Source organism: Dipodomys merriami, unplaced genomic scaffold (genome assembly GCF_024711535.1).
Source record: "Dipodomys merriami isolate MVZ:Mamm:240054 unplaced genomic scaffold, mDipMer1.0.p SCAF_10, whole genome shotgun sequence".
NCBI lineage: Eukaryota > Metazoa > Chordata > Mammalia > Rodentia > Heteromyidae > Dipodomys > Dipodomys merriami.
The window spans coordinates 6,859,590-6,874,802 of record NW_027202271.1 but is presented as its reverse complement, the minus strand read 5'-3'; the positions used below and the strand labels follow the sequence as shown (position 1 = coordinate 6,874,802).

The 15,213-nt window shown below is 38.3% G+C and overlaps 1 protein-coding gene across 6 annotated transcripts in view; it reads right to left on the bottom strand.

The window, feature by feature from the left end:
* Positions 1-15,213, bottom strand: part of Cntn1 (contactin 1) — a 297,750-nt gene that overhangs the window by 237,820 nt on the left and 44,717 nt on the right. For all 6 annotated transcript variants that reach the window (XM_070039080.1, XM_070039092.1, XM_070039094.1 and 3 more), the window contains exon 2: positions 5,718-5,830. The gene's annotated coding sequence lies outside the window, so the exon portion shown is untranslated. The remainder of the gene's footprint in view (positions 1-5,717; positions 5,831-15,213) is intronic.

Below are 15,213 nucleotides of genomic sequence, written 5' to 3'. Positions count from 1 at the left end.
AAATCTATCTTTAAAATCTAGTCTGCCACTAGCAAGGCAACCATGACCACAAGCAGGACTCAAAACACAATGTATGTAGGAGCGTTTACCAGAAAGTTTACAAATCTAAGCTTTCAAATTGTGTTATAAATGTCCAAATGCACATTGGCAGAAAAAAGGCTCCCTGCCTCCAAAGAAGGAGCATCTTTTTAGTAGTCACCAAAGTACCATTTGGATTATTAAAGGTCCTGTTTAAAAGTGAGTGCCCCGCTTGGTGGCTCATGCCTGTAATCCTAGCTACTCAAGAAGCTAAGATCTAAGGATGCAGTTCAAAGCCATCCTTGGTTAATTAAGTAAATCCTTTTATCTCTCCCTTCCTCTACCCCTCAAAATCTTTCTCAAAATTTACATCTCAAAATCTTTCTCCTCTCAGGTCTTCTTGTACTTTTGTCTTTCTTAAGTTTACAAATAAAGCAAAGATTTAAGAAGATGTGTGTGTGTGTGTGTGTGTGTGTGTGTGTGTGTGTGTGTGTGTGTGTGTGTAATGAACAGATGATTGCAGAAAGCTCAGGAACAACCACCTGCTTCAGAATGACAGGGATAATTTAAAAATTCAAGATAGCATCTTCATCATATCATTTTGTAAATACTTACACTAGGTTATGCTATAGGTGACCCACAAACTGTAGGGGACCACCTGCTCGGCTACTTCCACAGCTCCCCTGCTTCCAAAGCAGCAAATCTTTCACACTTATTAATGTCATTCTTAATCCTGAATTAAAGACTTTCTGCATCAACACAGATTAATTAAATAGTCTTAGGTTTCCCAAGTCTGAGCAGATTAAACTACAATCCATCCCCCTTTAAATATGTAACTCTCCATACCCAACAGAATACATGGGGGATAAAAACCTAGAAAAGAAACAAATAAACCTAGATATTGACTTAGTTTTAGGTTAAAAATTCAGCTTTTCACTGGTTGCTGGTGGCTCAGGCCTGTAATCCTAGCTAGTCAGGAGGATGAGATCTGAGAAACAAAGATCAAAGCCAGCAGGGGAAGAAAAATCTGTGAGACACTCATCTCTAATTAAAAACACTAGCCTTGAGTGAAAAAGCTAAGAACAGTGCCTAGGCCCTGAGTTCAAGCCCCATAACCAACAAAAAATAAGTAAATAAATAAATATAAAAAATCAGGCTTTTCAGCAAATTATTTTAAAGGTAGTGTGAAAAGTACCTATTGATTATTCAAGGTAAGACTGCAGGGCAAGAGGCTGAAGTAAAATGGATTTTGTGTCTTGAGCTATGAAAAGTGGTTTTCAGTGAGGCCTCTTTCTTTCTCTTTTTTTCTTTTTTGGTGTGTGTGCTGGTATTAGGGCTTGAACTCAAGGCCTGGGCACTGTCCTATGCATTTTTGCACAAGACTGATGCTCTACCACTTGAACCACAGCTCCATTTTTAGCTTTGTGTTGGTTAATTGACGACAAGAGACTCATAGACTTTCCTACCTGGACTGGTTTTGAACCATAATCCTTAGATCTCAACCTCCTGAGTAGCTAGGATTACAGGCATGAGCTATTGAAGTCTGGCTTGGGTGCAGACTTTTAACCCACTCCAATACTTACTTTGAATAATTCAACAAGTGTTCTATGAGTCTTTTTTTTTTTTAATACAATACAAGATTTATTCCCACTGTGATTACCTATTAGAATTAGCATAGGTTTCCAAGCTTTATCCTGAGATCCTATGGGATTCTCTTCAGGGTTTGTTTTGTTTGTTTGTTGAACAAGTACCGAGGCTTAAATTTAGATCCTCTCACTCTCATTTGGCTTTTTTTGCTCATGGATGGCACTCTACCACTTCAGGCATACCTCCACTTTCGGCTTTTTACTGGTTAATTGGAAATAAAAGCCTCATAGACTTTCCTGGCTGGAGTAGCTTTGAACCACCATCCTCAGATCTCAGCCTTCTGAGTGCCAAAGGATTACAGGAATAAGCTACCAGTGCCCACACTTTCCAGGTTTTTAGAGCAGGCTTTTCTAGTTTGTACACAAACTATTTCATCAACTGATGAAAATCCACTGTGGTTTCTCATTCAATAAGCAAAGTGAGACTCAGCTCTCAGGATTGGAAAACAATTAATTAAAATTGCAACCCTGATAGAGACGTTTCCACATCATTAGTTTCTTAATGTATCTGCCCCTGCCTGTTTCACTGCACTAGTGAAATTTAAGAGTTTCATATTTCAAAGTTATTATTTTGCATATAATAAATGCTTTTGAGTCTCCAATAGAGCTCAAGTAATTAAAAGGGAATTAATCAAGCCAAGCCAGTCTCAGTCTCTTGCATGATCTACAAACATTTCCTTTTTATCCACACATGGCTGGTAATATTTGTGATTATATTTTCATTAATTACATTATCTCTTAAGCCTTCTCTTCCCCCTTTCATGACATCTAAACTCTAAAATTCCAATTAAATTTGATATGCAAATTTGCATAAGCTACGTATACAACCCTTAAAAATTATTTTCCAGGATTTAGCCCTGAAAAATTATATGCGCATATAGTTTTGAATTTTAATTATAATTTTAATTTTATAATTTTAATTATAATTTTATAATATGAAATATATTTCATAAATCATAATGGCTCTATTTTAGTAAAAGTTTGAGACAGATGTATGGTAGTGTAAATTTAAGTTTTCTGGCATTAATTTTATTTCCAAGCCCAGATAATATCGCACCTAAATTGGTTCTTTAGAAAAGACTCAAAGGAATTTTAATTGCTTGCTCTGACAATGTTCTGAATAGAGCAATGGGCCCCAGGGCTATTCTCTTCCCAGATGACTGATTTAGTAAAGCTGAGCACCCACAGTGACCAGGTTATAAAGACTGCTGCTTTATTCTCCAAGATTCCTTATTCCAGATTACCTCCTTTGAGGTGCTAGTATCAATTGTTTGCTTCACACAAAAGAGGATTTGGTAAATTTGTCAGGGAGAAGTCTGGGATAACTCAGGCCATAGAACTCTAACCTTGTCAATTTTAGTACTAGTCAAGATTCACTCAAGCACAGCACAAAGACACCTAACACAACTCTTCTGCAGAGAGCAGTGGAAGCTGGCCAGGTGGGCCAGATCCCAAATGTTCACATGAACTTAAAACCCTATAAATACACTGGGAATTACGTGTACTAATATCTGCAAAGGAAACCTGCTATTCTACCATATAGCCCTAATGCCCTTAGTTTTTTGTCCCTGCATCCACCCCGTTTCCACATAGTTATCTTCTTTCCTTGCAAGAATATACCTGCAAACATCATTAATGTTGTGTTAAAGAAATATATTCTGGGGGCAGTTCTTTGTGCCTATAATCCCAGCTATTTGAGAGGCACAGATAAGAGATCACAGTTCATGGCCAGCTCAGCTAAAACAGGTAGTGATATCTTGTCTCAAAGAACAAGGTCTTAGCTGGGCACCAGTAGTTCACCTAATTTAAGCCTAGCTACTCAGGAGGCTGAGCTCTGAGCATCCCAATTTGAAACCAGCCAGAGCAGGAAGGTCTATGAGACTTCCAAAAACCTCCAATCAACTTCCAAAAAACTCCAATAATCTTCCAAAAAAGCCAAAGATAGCTCAGGAACAGCACCCAGGCCCTGAGTTCAAGCAGCACGAAAGAAAGAAAGAAAGAAAGAAAGAAAGAAAGAAAGAAAGAAAGAAAGAAAGAAAGAAAGAAAGAAAGAAAGAAAGAAAGAAAGAAAGAAAGAAAGAAAGAAGGAAAGAAAGAAGGAAAGAAAGAAGGAAAGAAAGAAAGAAAGAAAGAAAGAAGGAAAGAAGGAAGGAAGGAAAGAAGGAAGGAAGGAAAGAAAGAATGAGCTATGCATAGTAATGGTACATGTCTGTAATCTTGCTATGCAGTTGTTGATAGGAACATCACTGTCTGAGCCACAAAAATTGTGAGAGCCTATCTGAAAATGAACTAAAGCACTAAGAACTAGCGGCAGGGCAGCACACAAACAATAAAGCACCTGCCTAGTAACCAGGAGGGTCTGAGTTCAAATACCACTATCACCCCCCCAAAAGAGAAATTTATACAGAACTAGATGTATTTCTTCAAAGATTAGAATACATTATTGTTCTACAAGTATCCACACTGCAGACTAGAAGGACAAGGGTGAAAACAGAATAAGGCACTTGCCTCTGATGCAAAATTTAAGGAGACACATAAAAATCAAGTAATAAAAATAACTAACATGTTAATGTAATATTCTCTAACATTAAAATTAATGTAAAAATCTATGATACATTTAAATAAAGGTTTCTGGTGTGGGTGGTGGGTTTATTTATTTTTTTCTGGTACTGAAATTTGAACTGAGGGCCTGGGCCCTGTCCCTTGCTTCTTCTTTCAAGGCTGGCTTTCTATCACCTGAGCCACAGCTCCACTTTCAGCTTTTGATGCTTAATTGGAGATAAAGTCTCACAGACTTTTCTGCCCAGGCTGGCTTTGAAACTTGATCCTCAGATCTCTCTCAGTTTCCTAAATTACTAAATTACAGGCATAAGCCACCAGTGCCTGAGGACCTCCTGTCACAAAATTTGCTTTTCCTGTGAATAAGTTTCATAAATGTTGTGACTTTCATGCTTGCCTTGAGTGCTTTTTTTTTTTTTTAGTATTGAGGCTATGAATGCTACAGTAATAATATAAATGACTTATGTTACTCATTTGTACAACAATTTCATTCATAACCTTTACTTGTGCCCAAGTTAAAAAAATAACATTATACCTGCACATTATTTTGGAGTATATTCCTATTTATAGAAAAATAGTTTATTGTAAAATTATATGCCATGTAATGGCCAGTAGCAACTTGAGGCTTATTGTATCTATGAATCCCATCAAGAGACCAAATGAGCTAAGAACTGATGGCTCAAGCCACCAGTGGCCCAGAACTCTAGAGGCTGAGATTTGGGAATTCAACTTTGAAGCCAGCCTATTCAGAATAATCCATGAGATTCTTATCTCGAATTAATCAGTAAATATCCAGAAGTGAAATTATGGCTCAAGTGATAGAGTGCCAACAAGAGCACACACGAGCACACACGAGCACACACACACACACACACACACACACACACACACACACACACACACACACACACACACACACACACACACACACACACACACACTCGTTCATTTGGCCTGTGTCTATAACCCTAACTACTCAGGAGGCTGAAATCCGACGTTCCAGGTTCAAGGCCAGAACAATTAGTAAAGTCTGTGAGCTCTTATCTCCAGTCAACCACCAAAAAGCTGGAATTGGAACAGTGATTCAAGTGATAGAGCACCAACCTTGAGCAAAAAGCTTAGGGACAGCGCCTAGGCATTAAGTTTAAACTCTAAGACCAGCACATACACATAAAATATTGCCTAAGTATGGATTTCTGAATGTGTCTTGTCATTAGGTAATATATGGATTGTGTTTACACATGAGCAGATGAACTAGTATGTAAATAACACATGCTTATGTATCATAAAATCAAAATAAATAGTCCTTGATTGCACAAAAGCAGAAGGTTTCTCATTATTTAAAACTTTTTTTTTAAGGTAGACAAACAGGCCCAGTGCAGTCAATTCCTGCTTAAGCTCTTCTTGTCTACAGTTTCTCATTTTGTATTCCAACCAAGGAGGGGGCCTTCTGCTGACCTAATGAAAACCTTACTGCAAAAATGAGAGGCCAACCTGAGTGCACTGGCTGCTCAGCCCAGAAGAATGCTAATTCTTGGCTTCAGTCTTTTCTTTGAAGGAAGTATTCAGGCCCTTCTGTGGCATGGAACACGGTGATCAGCCAGGAACTGTGAAGAGATGAAAATAACCTTTGTTATAACCAACCCCTTCCCAAACGCAACACCATTTCAACTCCATACTAGCCCCAAACTTGTGCCTGGTTAACAAAGAGATGGTAGTTGGGGGAGGTGGAGGAAGGACGGTCAGACATGCCCCAGTATTTTCTATAATTAGTGCATGCTTTGCAAAAGCTTTGAAAGAGCAAGTGATTGAACCCAAATACGCAGTTTGAGGTTACTCAAAGTACTCCAGATTTAGAGGGACAGGAGCTCACTTGAAGATCCCCTGGGCCTCAGATGCAGGAAATTTACTTAGGAGCTGATATTTCCTTTTCCTTGCAGTGGCATTATTAATACTGTTATCACAGAATTGTAGTTAGAAGTACACGATAACTATAAATAATTTTATTTTCTTGCCGGAACTGGGGCTTGAACACAGGGTCTAAATGTTGCCCCTTAGCTTTTTTCACAAGGTCGGGCTCTATTACTTGGGCCTAAGCTTACAAGCTGTTGGAGGCTATTTGGAGGTAATAATCTTTCTTGATTTGCATGCTCGGGCTGATTTCAATCCTCAAATCTCAGCCTCCTGAGAAGCTAGGATTACAGATGTGGGCTATTGGTACTCAACAACTCTAAGGTTTTTGTTGTTGTTGTTTGTTTGTTGTTTTTTGTCCATCCTGGGGCTTAAACTCAGGGTCTAGGCCCTGACCCTGAGCCCTTTTGCTCAAGGCTAGTACTCTACCACTTAGAGCCACAATGCCACTTTCTGTTTTCTGGTGTTTACTTAGAGATAAGAGTTTCTCAGACTTTCCAGCCAGACAGGCTTTGAACAGCAATCCTCAAATCTCAGCATCCTGAGTAGCTAGGATTACAGGCCTAAACCACCAGTGCCTGGCTTACAAGTAATTTTAAATTGTAAACTGCTACATAAATGTAGGGGAAAAAATTAAAGGTTACAAAAATATATATGAAGTAAAGTTTAAGGTCAATCCCCATGTATCTGGAAGAATTTTTTTCTTAATTCTTTTCATCAGTCTACAGAAGTATATGCTGACAAATCAACATACTACAATCAAACCAGAAACTAGTGGTTCCTGCCTATAATCCTTGCTTACTTAGAAGGCTGAGATATGAGGATCCCACTTCAAAGCTAGCCTAGGCAGAAAAATCCCAAGACTCTTATCTCCAATTAATCAACAAAATGCCAGATGTAGAGGTGTAGCTCAACTGGTAGAGTGCCAGCCTTGAGTGAAAATGCTAAGGGAAAGTCCCCAGACCCTGCATTTAAGATCTAGTACTAGCATGCACCTACCTACAAATACATACACATACATAACAAAACCATTTCTTACATTAAACCACATTATGAGTGCAAGTTCAAAGATTGAAGAACCATTAATTATCTTTACAATTTACTAAATGAGTCAACTGATTAAGAAAAAACTGTTTAGGGCTGGGAAGGTGGCTCAGTGGTAGAGTGCTTGCCTTGCATGCATGAGGCCTTGGGTTCGATTCCTCAGCACCATATAAGCAGAAAAAAGCCAGAAGTGGTGCTGTGGCTCAAGTGGTAGAGTGCTAGCCTTGAGCTGAAGAGCTGAGGGACAGCACCCAGGCCCAGAGTTCAAGCCCCATGACTGGCAAAAAAAAAAAAAAGAAAAAAGAAAAAACTGTTTAGAAGTAAATAAAGGGGTTGGGAATTTAGCTCAGTGGAAGAATGCTTGCCTAGCAAGTTTAAGTCCTAGCAGGAAAACAAAAAACTAAATAAGAAAAGAAAATGGTATCTGTTTGATAGCTATATTTTTTGCAGTATTTGATTAACATTAAAGAATAGATAATAGAAATAAGATGATTCCAGTACTAAGGAATAATCAGGAAAAAATGGTATTTTTTCCCTACTCATATATTATTTGACCCTTAGGAATTTCCAAAGTACAAGCTCTGTAAAATACATTTATATTTCCAGATACACTAATTAATTACATTAAAACATACAACTCCTAGCATTTTATACAGGGTGTTTCTTAAAACACTTTTTTTTTTGTCAGTCATGGGGCTTGAACTCTGGGCACTGTCCCTGCGCTCTTCAGCTCAAGGCAAGTGCTCTACTGCTTGAGCCACAGTGCCACTTCCAGTTTTCTGGTGGTTTATTGGAGATCAGAGTCTCATGGACTTTCCTGTCCGGGCTGGCTTTGAACCATGATTCTCAGATCTCAGCCTTTTGAGTAGCTAGGATTATAGGTGTGAGCCACTGGTGCCCGGCTACTTAAAATACTTTTATAAAAGATTTTGTATGACAAAAAAGAATGTTGAACTAAGCACATCAAATCCCTGAATTTATTATTTTAAAAAATCTTGATCAAATTTTCTTTTCTGTTTCATTTCCAATTCTTTCTGAGAAATGTTAACTTAATTGGAATGTTCATTACTATTCATTCATGCTTCTCAAGCCTGTCTCTACTTTCAATATCTGTTTGAAAGTATAGATTCCTATCTTCAATTGTCTGCTGGACATTTTATTCAATGATTCCGTGCAGACCCCATAATACTTACCTTATTCATTAAACCTCTCCTACCAGCTGACATCTGCTTTTCTATTTATGCATTCCTATCTGAAGAGCAGAGATGTCAGTACAGTGACTTACAGCTTGGGTAAGCAGTTACAACCTTGTTTGACCTCAGTCCCAATGGATCAGTCACCAAATTAAATAAAAATCTACTTCTAAAATATTTCCTGTATTTATGATTATATTTCCACCATCTAAATTTCTCTTCTCATCCACCCCCTCCACAATATGTCATATTCTAATAACATATGGAATGTCTCTGGTGAAAACATGCTTGTTCAGGTGTATTGATGTTGGAAATGCCTTGAGATACTGGGGTGCCACATAGAAATAAGGGCCCCAGCTCAAGAAAGCAAAATTTTACTTCTGCAAAAGGCTGTGCTACTGACTGTAAGAATGAGCACACAGTCCACCCCAGGTTTTATCCCTCGTGTGTAGCTATCCCTATTTCTGATTGGTCAGAACTCTGGTTCACAATCTTACTTGATTGGCTAGTTTGAAAGGGGACAAGAGTTTATACTATCAATCAAGATGACCAGGACACCTGAACAATGCAGGACTAGTAAGAAAAACAACTCAATTATAACAAATAACTAAAGTAGCTTATATTATTATTATTATTATTATTATTGTCTTTAAGTAGTTGTACAAAGGAGTTTCAATTCAACAAACCCATTTATGAGTGCAAAGCATCTTGATTATTGTCAACCTTTCCATTGTCCTCCTCCTCCTTTCCCAACCTCATTCATACCCTCACCTTATGTGGTTCCCTTTTCACATGTGTATACTGAATATACATGTATTTGTTCACCCTTCCTTTCTCCACTGGTTTATTCTGCTTTGACCTCCTCCCCACACAATACGTTTTAGCTTCCTGGTATCCATTTTGTTAAACTGTATACTCGTTGTTCAAAGGAATTACACCATCGGAATGCTTCCCCGAGTATACCATATTTTAATCCATTCGTGTATATATGCATGTATATTTATAATTTAGATCTAACTTCTACATGTGAGAGAAAACATGTATCCTTTGTTTCTCTGAGTTATTTTATTGAACATAATTTTTTCCAGATCCTGAAATAGCCTCTTTCTTTCAAATAAGATTTCATAAGATTAATGGAGAGAACATACAAATAATTTTAAATATCTAGAGTTCTTCCTGGAACTTTACATTCTGTAATATTTTTAGAAGATGATGGGTACCTGGGAGCTTATGTCAAGGGACCACGTGGGCATAAAATATTTTCATTCTTACATTGATGAGTAGCAGAGTCCACACAAGGATAGGAGGAATTTCAGTATCCCCATTCAGTAAGCCCATCCCCTTAGCAATAAAAATTCACACTTATTATCTCAGAGATATTCTCTCCATTCTCCAATAGCATCAATATCCAATAGACAATATTTGTCTCTAAGTCTTAGAAGCATATGCTACCCAATTCTATCAAGCCCTTTACTCCAACAGTTAACTTAGAAAGCTGTCAGACATTCTTCCCAGATGTATCTTGTAGGACTCAAGTTTTCTCTGGAAACTTCTGCAGTCTTAAAACCAGCCATGCTCATCTCCAGAGACTGGAGATAGCTATTGCACAAGACTTGTCAATTTTTTTTTAATTTGTCTGACACAAACTTGTGTCTGCTTTCTCTCAGAGGCACAAAATATTGCTTGTTATTGTTGTATCTCTGGTGACCAGTACACAGGAGGAAGTTGATCAATGTGTGGATGCATTCACTCATTCTTTCATGACTAAATAATGTTTTAAATTTTCTACCAACAAAAATTGGGAGAAGTTATACATGTTCTTGTTATTCCTTCTTGCCATAGTAAGCAAGAACTTACTTTGGGAACTATCAAAAACAATAGTCACATTTTTTTTATATTGCTTCAACTCTTAAAAGCATGTGGCTTTATGAATCCCCTTAACACCAATACAGTTTTTTTTCTTTTGACTCTATCAACCAAACTCAAGATTTTACTGATCTCTGCTTTAGACCTCTTCTTTATCGAAATACTATGCCACGTTGACCTCATTAAACTTAGGTTATATAAATGACATTTATATAACTCCTGAGTCTATCAGTTTGCTACCATTCCACAGAGCTCCAAACTCATTCTCTCTTCCTTCTGAGCTGGCATCTCCTCATGGAAGTCAAATAGATATTTAAAATTAGCATATTCAAATTGACACATTCCCCCAACCAGTTCCTTAAGGAATCTTCTCCTTGCCAGAAAATGCTGTTACCATTCACACTCTAGTTCAAGCCCTAAAGCAAGGATCTAGAGTTATTCTTGACTTCTTTATGATAGTCTTCCTACTTATCCATTACCAAGTCTTATCAATGATATCCTCAATTGACCCAATACCAAATATATAGCACATCTTAGAAAGGACCTAATAAGTATAAAATCCTTCACCAAATGGCTTTCAAATAGAGTGCATATTCTAATCTTAGTGGAAAGATCGTTTGAAGCCATAAACCAAAAGATGACAAGAGAATCCTCAAATTTTAGAAAATTAAGCCACATGGTCCTAAAGAATCCAATAGTTCAAAATATATTTTGGGGCCGGGTGTCCTAAAATTACATGGCTCACACATGCAATCCTAGCTACTCAGGAGGCTGAGATCTGGGGATCACGATTTGAAGTCAGCCCCATCAGAAAAATCTGTGAGACTCTTATCTCCAATTAGCCACAAAAAGTCAGATACAAAGCTGTGGCTCAAGTGGTAAAGTGACAGCACTCAGGCCTGAGTTCAAAACCCAGTACCAGCACAAAAGACATAAATAAATAAAAATAGACTATGGCCAGGTGCTAGTGGCTCACACCTGTAATCCTAGCTACTCGGGAGGCTGAGTCTGAGGACTGCAGTTCAACTCCAGCCTCAGGAAGAAAAGATCTCAGGAGGCTGAGATCTGAGGATCACGATTTGAAGTCAGCCCCATCAGAAAAGTCTGTGAGACTCTTATCTCCAATTAGCCACAAAAAGTCAGATACAAAGCTATGGCTCAAGTGGTAAAGTGACAGCACTCAGGCCTGAGTTCAAAACCCAGTACCAGCACAAAAGACATAAATAAATAAAAATAGACTATGGCCAGGTGCTAGTGGCTCACACCTGTAATCCTAGCTACTCGGGAGGCTGAGTCTGAGGACTGCAGTTCAACTCCAGCCTCAGGAAGGAAAGTCCATGAGACTCTGAACTTCAATCAACCATCAGAAAACTGGAAGTGGTGCTGTGGTTCAAAGTGGTAGAGTGCTAGCCTTGAACAAAAGAGCTCAGGGACAGCACCTAGGCCCTTAGTTCACACCCCACAACTAATAAATAAATAAAATAGACTATCACCAAAGGAAGGATGGAATTATAAGGGCTGTGATTAACTATACAACCACCTTGTGACCTAGTCATATCTAGAGTTCCCCTCAGTTTAATTTTTTAAGCCAATTTCTTTCTGACTGCATATCTTTCTTCAATTTCACTTTGCTTAGAGCATTTACTTTAGAAAACAGGAAGCTGTAATTGTTGCTCTTTTCTTTCAAGTTGTAACTCTCCCAAAGCCAAGACCCTGAAGCTATCCTTTTGAAAGGTAACGGTCAAAAAAGACTGTACCTCCCAATATCTGTGGAATGAGGAAATGCCTTTGGCCTAATTGTTTTGACCAGCCTTTCCTCTGATGTCCCCTCTAGAAGCATTCCATTTGCTTTTCCCAGCCTGAACAATCTCCCTATATTTCATTTCATTTCCCTGCCATATTTCTTTTCTAATAAATAGTCTTATCACTTTTACGTATGTTCTTATCTTGTCTGAATTCTTCTCTTTCCCAACACAAGGACCCAGGTAGCTTAGCTACCTGTGGTAACACATTCAGTGTTTGCTGCAGAGTTAGATATGTATGTCTTTCTAACTTCAGACTCATCAAATGGTTATACTACTTTATGGGAGTAATTTTATTTCGTGTTAGCTTTGTTTTGTTTTGACCTCGTGATCAGTTTTTTTTTAATCATCACACAAATTACTTATCTAAGATGTTGCAGCAACTTTATCACCCTGAGGTAGATTTTTTTCATTTGGATAAGTTCTGACCAGTTTTCTGAATTCTTAAGATTATCCTAAATTCTAATCTGCTCTCCAATATATACATCAAGTCCATGTCTTTCATCTTGATTAGTAGCTAATGAATGATTAGTCAGCCATCACAGAACTTTTTCCAGAATAATAATAATAAATCTTTCTTTACAGGGAAGACAATTTCTTTTCCTTTGGGACTTGTAATCTGGCTAACTTAGAAGAGACCATTTGTGTATATGCGGAAGGAAAAATCATAATACACGTATACAATACATTTGTTAGCTTCAGAAAGGCAATAGACAAGGTAGGTACTAGTGGCTTACACCTGTAATCCTAAATACTCAGGAGGCTAAGATGTGAAGATCATCACTCAAAGCCAGCCCAGGCAGGAAAGTCCATCTCCAACTAACTACCAAAATAAAACAGAGGTGGAGCTGTAGCTCAAGTGGTAGAGTGCCCTGACTTTGAACAAAAAAGTTCAGGGTCAATGTCCTGGCCCAGTCCCATGCTCTGAGTTCAAGCCCCAAGACCAGCACCAAAAAAAAAAGGTAATAAGGCAATAGTCAAAGAGATGGCTCAATACCAGCACAGGTTTACTGGGGAAAATAACCTAGGAAGTTGAGCCTCCAGCCAATGATAGAGACTCACTCCTTGTCAGTCCAAAAGAATGCTAAACTTGTCTGGTGGGGGTTAGTACCAAAATAATTAATGGGACATAGGTTAATGTGGAAAAGAGGTCACAGCCTGAAGGTAGGAAGGAAGCCCTGGGCAGGGGAATCTGCTCAAGTTCCCAACTGGCAGTAAAATTTTGGAGCCAGTGCCAGCCACATGAGTTCAGCTAGTAAAGGAGAGAGGAATAGGTGGAGTATTAGTAAATCAAGGCACTGGCCTGGGGCCCAAGATGAGGGAAGCTTGCTTAACTCTTCTGAAAGCAAATAACATTTAGCTTAAGTTTAACAGATGCCTACTTTTGGAAACTGAGAATGTAATTAAGTCTGTGAATTAAGTCTGGATTCTGAAGGTTTTATGATGCCTTTGCTAGTCAGAATATATCCTACAAGTGACACTAGCAAAAAAAATAAAATGAAACAGAGAGCAATCAGCAATTTCTGCATTGATATTCAGCTTAAATTAGAACCTGGGTTAATTTGAACCTTTGATTAGGCTTAGAAATTCAGCCTGCTCAAAAACAACATGCCAGACTCTGTGTAATACTAACATTTGATTAGTATTCATTGGGGGAAAGCAGCCCTCAAAAATCCAAAGAAATGGTGGGGCTGGGTGTGTGAGGGGAGAATTCTAGCTTAGGAAAAAATGGTAAGATGAAAAAATAGTATTAATAAAATAATTTTTTGTGTGTGCTTGAACCCTGGGGCTTGAACTCAGGGTCTGAGCTCTGTCCCTGGTTTTTGATTTTTGTTTTTTTGCTCTAAGCCAGCACATTACCACCTGAACCACAGCTCTACTTCCAGCTTTGTTTTTGGTAGTTAGCTGGAGTCAGGAGTCTCACTGACTTTCCTGCCCAGGCTGCTTCAAACTAATCCTCAGATCTCACCCTCCTGAGTAGTTAGTATTACAGGCATGAGTCACTAGAGCTCGGCAATAACATAATTTTTAAATAAATACTCATGTTTTCAACTGCCACAAAACAGAAGTAAAAATGACTTGCTCTTCAGATTACTTTAAAGTCAAATATCTTTCTTTCTTTTTTTTTTCTTTGGGGGGGGGGTCCGTTCATGGGGCCTGAACTCTGGGCCTGGGCGCTGTCCCTCAGCTCTTCAGCTCAAGGCTGGCACTCTACCACTTGAGCCACAGCACCACTTCCAGCTTTTTTCTTTTTGCTTATGTGGTGCTGAGGAATCGAACCCAGGGCCTCAAGCATGCAAGGCAAGTGCTCTACCACTGAGCCACCTTCCCAGCCCCAGTCAACTGTCTTTCTAAGAAATAAAATAAAATTCAAAGCATGTTTTAAGAGAGTCTAAGTTGGAGCAAATAGCCAAAATGGACTTACATATTTTAAAAATAGTTTAGTAAAACTACAGGTGTATAAGCATTCATTCTCTCTGGTCCTATACATATTAGAAATTTCTCATAATAAAATAAAGCTCACAAAAACAATTTTAATAGCTTGTCAGGTGCAAAATCTCATGGAGTATTCAGAAATGTTTCAGAATGGACAGAAAATAGATTTAAAGCAGATATAATGGACTACATTACAACTGGAAGTTTAGAGAACGATAACCTATTATATTTATAATCTAATTGATTGTACTTTTAAAAAGTTGCCTGGTGATGATGTTGGAGGCTCACTCTAGTTATCCTAGCTACTCAGGAGGCTGAAATCTGAGGATCATGGTTTGAAGCTAGCCTGGATTAGAAAATCTGTGAGACTCTAATCTCCAACTAACTACCCCCAAATAACTGGAAGTGGAGCTGTGGCTCAAGTGGTAGAGTGCTAACTTGAGCAAAAGTTCAGGAACCGCTCTCAGGCCCTGAGTCCAAGCTCCAGGACAAGTGTGTTCTCTCCCCTCAAAAAAAAAAAATAGTTGTCTGAATTTCTTGGTTTAAGACTTTTCAGATGATAGGTGCTCATTAAATGACTCAGAATTAAAAATAGTATCAGATGTCTCTTCAATTCCCTTATTAGATTCTCACAACACACACACACACACACACACACACACACACACACACACATTGTTTTGAACTTGAGATATTGAGTGCATAAATATAAATCAGCTACTGTGTAAAATATTAATA